This window comes from Chelonoidis abingdonii, chromosome 3 (genome assembly GCF_003597395.2).
Source record: "Chelonoidis abingdonii isolate Lonesome George chromosome 3, CheloAbing_2.0, whole genome shotgun sequence".
Lineage (NCBI taxonomy): Eukaryota > Metazoa > Chordata > Testudines > Testudinidae > Chelonoidis > Chelonoidis abingdonii.
Genome location: NC_133771.1, coordinates 105,380,685 through 105,388,261, shown reverse-complemented (window position 1 = coordinate 105,388,261; position 7,577 = coordinate 105,380,685). Strand labels below are relative to the sequence as shown.

Below are 7,577 nucleotides of genomic sequence, written 5' to 3'. Positions count from 1 at the left end.
GTGCTTAAGAATTAACTCTGAATACCTTGGTACATTAGTCCTGCTGTACCAAATGGGAACAGAAACAATAGATCCCCAGTGGGGGAAGACAGTGGAAGTTAATGGAAATAAATTCCACGCATAGAGGGACACAGGCATAGGCCACATCCTAGTCTCACCCCATGTATTGAAACCACACTAGGTGCTGGGAGGCAGACAGCTTTGGGTAAAAGTTCAAGGATAAAACCATTTGCTCTGTCTTTAGCCTGTGTCCTATTAAAGAAACAGTTGGGTGCAGGGATGCTGGTGGTGGTGAGGATGACAGAGGATATTCCTTTTGATGTTTTTCTGGGAAATGATGTTACAGGGTTGAGCACGGGCAGTGTGTGAACCACTGGCTGAGGAAGACTAGCCCCCAGCCCCACCCTTTCTGCCTGAGGCCCTGCCCCTTCTGCCCCCGCCGAGCCTCCCTACTGCCCCCGCCCCAGCTAGCTCTCCCAGCTTCAGGGCACTGGGAGGGTGTGTGGTGCTGACCCAAACCTCCTTGCACTGGGAGTGCTGGCAGTGAAGCCCCAGCCCTCTGCACCCCTGGCCCCCAGTGGTACATGGCCCCAGCCCCAGAGCACCGGAAGGGCAGGCTGCGTGTGGCTGTAGCCATCCCCAGCCCCGGAGCACTGGGAGGCCAGGCAGTGCAGCCCCAGCCTGAGCTAGGGCAATAGCACAGTGGGACTGGAGCTGCACGGAGAGTGGAAAGCAGAAGAGGGAAGCCTGGTGGCAGAGCATGGGTGGGGTAACACTTAGCTGTTTGGCCAGGCACAGCCTCCCTCAGCCTATGGTACCCGCCACCCATGGGTTTGAGCAAGAACTCTATTCCACCACCTCAGAAAAGCAGAGGATGCAAATAGAAGGCTGTTGTCACTCACGGCAGCTACAGGCTGTCTGTGAAAATGCACATGAAATAGGTGGAAGAAAGGAGGGGACTTTTCCCATCTCTGCCCCTGTCATGGTATAAATCCCCACTTTGAACCTTAGAGTCCAAAAGATGGGGTACCAGCATGAATCCCCCTAAGCTTAATTACCAGCTTAGATCTTGTAGTGCTGCCACCAACCAGGACTTGCAGTGCCTGGTACACTCTGGTCCCCCCAAAACCTTCTCAGGGGACCCAAAGACCCAGACCCCCTGGATCTTAACACAAGGAAAGTAAACCCTTTCCCCCACCATTGTCTCTCCCTGGCTTTCCCTCCCTGGGTTACCCTGGAAGATCACTGTGATTCAAACTCCTTGAATCTTAAAACAGAGAGGAATGTTACCTTCCCCTCTCCTCTTTCCCCCTCACCAAAAGGCTGTACAGATTCAAGCTCCGTGAATCTAAAACAAAGAGGAAATTCACCTTTCCCCCCTCCCGCTCCTCTCTCCCGGAGAGAGAGACAGAGATAAACACAGAGAGCAGGTTTTTCCTCCCCCATTCTCTCCTTTCTCCTACCAATTCCCTGGTGAGTGCAGACTCCCTCCCCTGGGGTCTTACACAAGATAACCAAAAAATCAATTAGATTCTAAAAAAAGAAAAGCTTTTAATAAAAGAAAGAAAAACATAAAAGTTGTCTCTGTAATTAAGATGGTAAATTGTTACAGAGTCTTTCAGCTTATAGACACTAGAGAGAATCCTCCCCCCAGCATACATATGAATTGCAACAGAGATACAATTCTTCCAGCCAAATACAAATTAAAATTCTACCAGCCAGATACACATTTGCAAATAAAGAAAACAATCAAAAGACTAAAATCGCCTTTCTCCTGGTACTTACTAAAATTAGAACAGAAGAGATTTTTTTCAGAAAGATTGGAGGAATCTGCTTACATGTCTGGTCCCTCTCAGAACCCAGAGAGAACACCCAGAGAAAACACACACACAAACAAAGACTTCCCTCCACCGAGATTTTAAGGTATCTTGTCTCCTGATTGGTTCTCTGGGTCTGGTGTTCCAGGTTCACTGTTTGTTAACCCCTTACAGGTAAAAGAGACATTAACCCTTAACTACCTGTTTATGACAGCCCCTTAAAAAGAGAAAGAAATGGGAAAGGCAGAAGACTGCCCAGTTCCCCAGGATGTGTGAGCCAAGCAATCTATAGAGTCATTTTCACTCTCATCCCCTGGTCCAATGACTATTTATTGTCAATCATAGTCAATCCTAATGACAATGAATAATAATTGGGCCAAAGAGCAAAAGAGTGACTACAGCCTGGGGGGAAAGGCATTCACCTAGGATGTGGGAGGCCCAAGACCCTGCTCCAATAACTATTTTAGACATAGTGGAATAGTTTCAGTAGGAGAGACTGAGAAACCTATACCAGTATATTCTACAGCACAGTGGCTAGACCACTCTACTGCAATGTGGGAGACCCAAGTGCAAATCCCATTTCTATGGCAGGCAGAAGAGGGAAATCAAACCTAAATCTTCCATATCCCAAGGGGGACATACAATGTTGCAGAAAGCTTATCTGGAGATATGTAGAACACAGGACCTCTTTCCTTCCACATCCTTTGGAACCCTGTCTAAATCCTGGGCCTAGAAGACTATAAAGTGTTTTTTTCCCCCTCCTGCTGATAATAGCTCATCTCAGTTGATTGGTCTCTTACAGTTGGTATGGCTACTTCCACCTTTTCATGTTCTCTGTTTATATAAATATCTTCTTGCTGTATGTTCCAGTCTATGCAGCCAGTGAAGTGGGCTGTGACCCACAAAAGCTTATACTCAAATAAATTTGTTAGTCTCTAAGGTGCCACAAGTGCTTCTGTTCTTTTTTCATAGAAAGAAAGATTTTTGCCCCTTAGAAGGATGAGTCTACCATTACCCTCCCGTCTTCTACCATGGAATGAGTGAACAAATTCAGAAAGAACAGGACCAGCTATAAAACCAGCCTAATGCCCTTTAAAGGTTCAGATAGGAGAAATAGCACCCCCCCCTTTGCAGCAGAAGCATCTTTTAGGCCTTGAGTGTTTCTGACCTCATTTTGTTTGTGAAATCAGTGAAGGTCCTGAATGGGTGAGAGACAGGAAAATACCAAGCAATAGGAGGAAGTGTCGTGGTAAAGAAAAGGAGAAATATATCCAAAGGCTTGTTTGCAAAGGGGCCATGAAGAATGCAGAAGAGTTGCAGAAAGCAAGGAACATGTTTCAGGAGCTCATGGACAGCCTGGAACTGCTAGAAGGCAGGGAAGCAGGAAACAGGAGAATCCAAGAAAGGAAGGGAGCTTGCAGGGAGTCAGATGATAGTGTCGTGAGTTGTCAGCATACCAGGAGTTTGCAAGAGACAGAGATAGAAAGGTAGAGAAGTGTGCCTACGGAGGGTTTAAAACTTTACAAGTAGGCCGAGAGGAGCGTAGAACACATTGCTGGATGTTTGGGCCATTTATCAGGAATCATATGAAACCCGGGAATTCCAGGATGCTGTTCCCAATCTCTGTTATACTCTGCCCTTGCATGCAGAGTGACATTCAATATCACATCCTTTATTAACCATTTATCCTTTCTCCAGTGTGGTCTGGGAACTCCCATAGTATTAGAACAATCTACTGCAATTCAGCATGATACTACAAGTGCAAGAAATTATTTCCTCAAAAATCAAGATACTCAATCATTTGGAGAGAGGATTGATTTAACATATATTATTAAAATCCTTTTGCTGCTATCTGAACTACAAATACAAAAAACTGCAGGGAAAGTTCAGAGTTCTTTGAGGAGGGATAATAAAATTTCAGGCTATCACACTCATACCAACAGCACTGGAGCTACTTCAAACCAGACAGAGGAGAAGGTAATTTACCTGGAGGTCACTGCAGCTTATTCTTTAAAAGGAAATTATAAGACAACATTTTAATCAGCCTCAACAATTTGCCCATTAGCATGACCTTCTTCCTTGCGGCTCTCTCCTTGATTGTGGAAACAGGTGGGGGCTTATACAGACCTTTTGTTTCTCAGCACGCCTTCTCCCAGATTAGAAGCAGTTATTTCTGCCATAATAACTACATGCCCTTCCCTGTTCTATTCTCCTGGTTCTGTGGGAGAAAAAGCGGCCGGCACAGAGAGGACCTCTAGTCCACTCTTCTCACAGAGCTTTGGGTTCTAAAAACAGGATTATCAGAATGGGCTTCTTTATAAACACCAGCCTGCTTCCCTGAGATCACCTACTTCTTCTCAGTAATCACCTGTCATTCAGATATTTCAAAGGTGATCCTGGACTGGGACAGAACTGGTCTACATGAGTTGTCTCAAAAGCTTTAAATGACCTGTATACCCCATTCAGTCGCTCAGAAAGTCATGGACGGCTTACAGCATCATAACACTTTTGATATTTTAGTCATTATTGCTGACTAAAGAAATGGCATGACTACCATTAAATCAAGAGGACTTTTGGCACTGACACTAGATGGAATCTAATTAGACCTTCATTGTTGTGCAAGTACTGTATGTCTATCTACATTGGTTTTGGTCCAGTAGATTTGAGGAAAGTGGTGTGGACCAAAATTATGGACATCTTGAAGTTGCCATTATGACTTGAATTTTCCCTGCAACAACGATGATGTCCTATCTGAAACTGATTTGCTAGTTTCATAAGATGCCTATTCCCTCCATCCCTCCACCCCAATCCCCATCTCTGCTAGGTAGGCTTTTCATGGGCTCTATATGTTTCCTGTTGTTCACAGTGGCCTATTTTAGGGCCCAGAGAGTTTCTAAGTCAACCAGCAACACAGAAAAATAGAAAATAAAATTATCCAATCAGTGCTAAATATATCTAGTGTTTGTAGTGCAATGCATTGTAATTTTGTCAGAAATACTATATAATAATGTTATATTTAACAAAAACACAGAAGGGTCAATTAAGCAAAATTTTTCTTTTTTTATTCAGTCTCATTAAAAAAAAAGATCTTCACTGACACTTTAAATCAGAACATTTTAAAAAAAATGGACTTTACCAAAAATAATAACATGATTTTCATTAGGATTCAAAGTATACAACTATAAAAGCCTGGGAGACTGTCTGTTGTGCTGTTTTTCCTTTCAAATAGAGGAAGACGGTGACCTGGAATCAGAACTTAGCGGTACAAGATACATTTTCATTCAGAAAATAAACTCATTGTTGAGCAATCAAAGCGGAGGATTTTACAGCTCACAATCACTTTCATTGCTTTTCGAAACCAAGGATAAAAGAGAGAGTAAATCAAAGGATTAATGGCAGAGTTAGAATAAGCAAACCAAACCACAATGTGAATGACAAGGGGTGGAGTTATGAAGTTTAGGAAAGCATTAATTATTACAGTTATAAAAAGAGGTGACCAGAATACCAAGAAAGCAAACACAGGTACACCCAGGGTTTTAGCAGCTTTCCTCTCTCTTCTGCTAAGTCTGTTATTGAAATCAGACAACTGGGTTGTGTTGCTCATAATCTCTATCATTCTAGCTTGTCGTTTAGCCACAGCAACGATCTTGCTGTAAAGTGCTATCACTGTGAAGAAAGATATGAAATAAAGGAGAGAGGATACAGCCACCTGTGTTTTATTTAAGATAAGCTGACACGTCCCTTCACAGGAGAGACCATTTACTAATTCTTGTAGCTCTTCTTCATTAGCCCCAGTGAAGACAACATAAACACTGTATACTAATGAAAATGTCCAGGCAACACCTACGAACATGCCTGAAACAGGCACTGTAAACTTAACTGGATAAATTAAAGGATTGTTGACAGCAACATATCGATCAACAGAGATGAAACACAAGTGAAATATTGATGCTAGGCATAAAGATACATTTAAATAACAGTGCAATCTACAGAATATTTCTCCAAAATACAAACATGTTTCAACAGATTTTACAGTGCTAAAGGGTAGCACAGTCAGACTAAACCAAAGTCAGCACATGCCAGAGAGGCGATCAAAAAATTTGTAGGAGAGTGAAGCTGATTGAAATAAGCAATTGAAATAATTACCAGTAGGTTTCCAGCCACAGTGAGAATCGTCAGCAAACCAAGCACAATATACAAAGTTACTCAGAGTGCAGAAGACAATAGAGTTTTATAGCAAGATTTATTCATGTTTTCAAAGCAGTATTGCAGATCTTCCTTTTCAAAAAAAGTTGAGTTCATTATTTCCCTCAAAGTCATATTTTTGAATTCCTGAACTGATGTTTATGATCTAGGAAAGGGAGAATATGCTCCTGTTTCCAACTTCTCCTGAAAAAAATAAATAGACATGTTAACAGAATAATTCCACAAACTTATTTTGATCACAGAAATTAAGATGAATTCAAAAAGTTAAAAAAATTATAAAATGTAAGATCTCAGTAGCAGCAGCAGCAGATTTTCCTAGTGATTTAAAGTAAGAAAAAAGAAATTATTGTGGTTATTGTGTTTGGATTTAATAGTAGGAGTCATTCTTACTTGCTTTTTGCCTGCTAATGCCTCATCCTCTGACAAACTCCCTTTCATAAACTGATTTGAACTGAGGTATGAAGAGAACACTGGAAAAGGCTTGCAATTTATATTTGTGTTTTCTCCCCTGAGTTCTTGTGTCAGAGTTAATGACAAAGCCTGTTCACTCTTTTCCCAAAGCAAAAACAATAAATCTGAATCAGACTCACTGATCTTTCCAAATAATGAAACCCCTGTGACCGAGGATGGGAACACTAAGTTGAAAATGAGGTGTAAAAAATGTTGTTAAATTGTTTGTGTGGAAAAATAATGATTTACTATCACGCTTTCCAGTATCTCTGGAATATCTGGCAGAAAACAGGAAATTTCCTTTCCACCCATATTTAACTCGGGACTGATCTACACTAGAAAATTAGGTCAATATAAGGCGTTGCTCAGACGTGTAAAAAATCCACACCCTGAGCGGCGTAGTTAATCCAACCTAAATCCCCATATAGACAGCACTAGGGTGACAGAAGAATTATTCCATTGGCCTATCACCACCTCTCCTACTCTGATGCGATCACCCCTTTCATCGATGTAGGTAGGATTTACACCTAAGAGCTATGATGCTGTAGTGTTTTAAGCGTAGAAAAGCCTTCAGTCTCACGCCAGTCTTCAGCCCTCATCCTGAAAACACTTACATACATATGAAGCTTTACTTACATAAGTAGCCCCACTGAGTTTAACAGTCCTACTATCTACAAGCCCAATAAACTCTCATGGCCTTTTTAGTAACAATATTTAGGACTATATCCTCCACTCCCTTACACCAGTTTTATGCCAATCAGTAGCGTAATACCATTGCATAAAATTGGTGTGACAATGTACAGAATCAGGCCCTTAGATTCTCATATGTGTCATTACAAGTAATGATTGGAACTTCTCAACCAGACCCTGTTACTTCTGTCTCTCCAGATATGTGAGTGATTAGGTAGCATCTGATCTATCTGAATGTTTACACATTTATTTTCACTGTTACCAGAGCAAGGAGTTTCTTTAGCTTTCCTGTAATCAAGTTTCTCTTGATCCAGCCACACAATAAACATTAAAGAATACAGCTTGTTCTGGAAGGCACTGTATAAAAATATTGGATTACACTCAAGAAACTGGATATTTTTCAGGCATGTGTTA

General features: G+C 41.7%; 1 pseudogene; it reads right to left on the bottom strand.

Annotated features, from left to right (window-relative positions):
• Positions 1–5,094: 5,094 nt before the first annotated feature.
• Positions 5,095–6,119, bottom strand: LOC116828955 (trace amine-associated receptor 9-like; annotated as a pseudogene).
• Between the last annotated feature and the right edge of the window lie 1,458 nt (positions 6,120–7,577).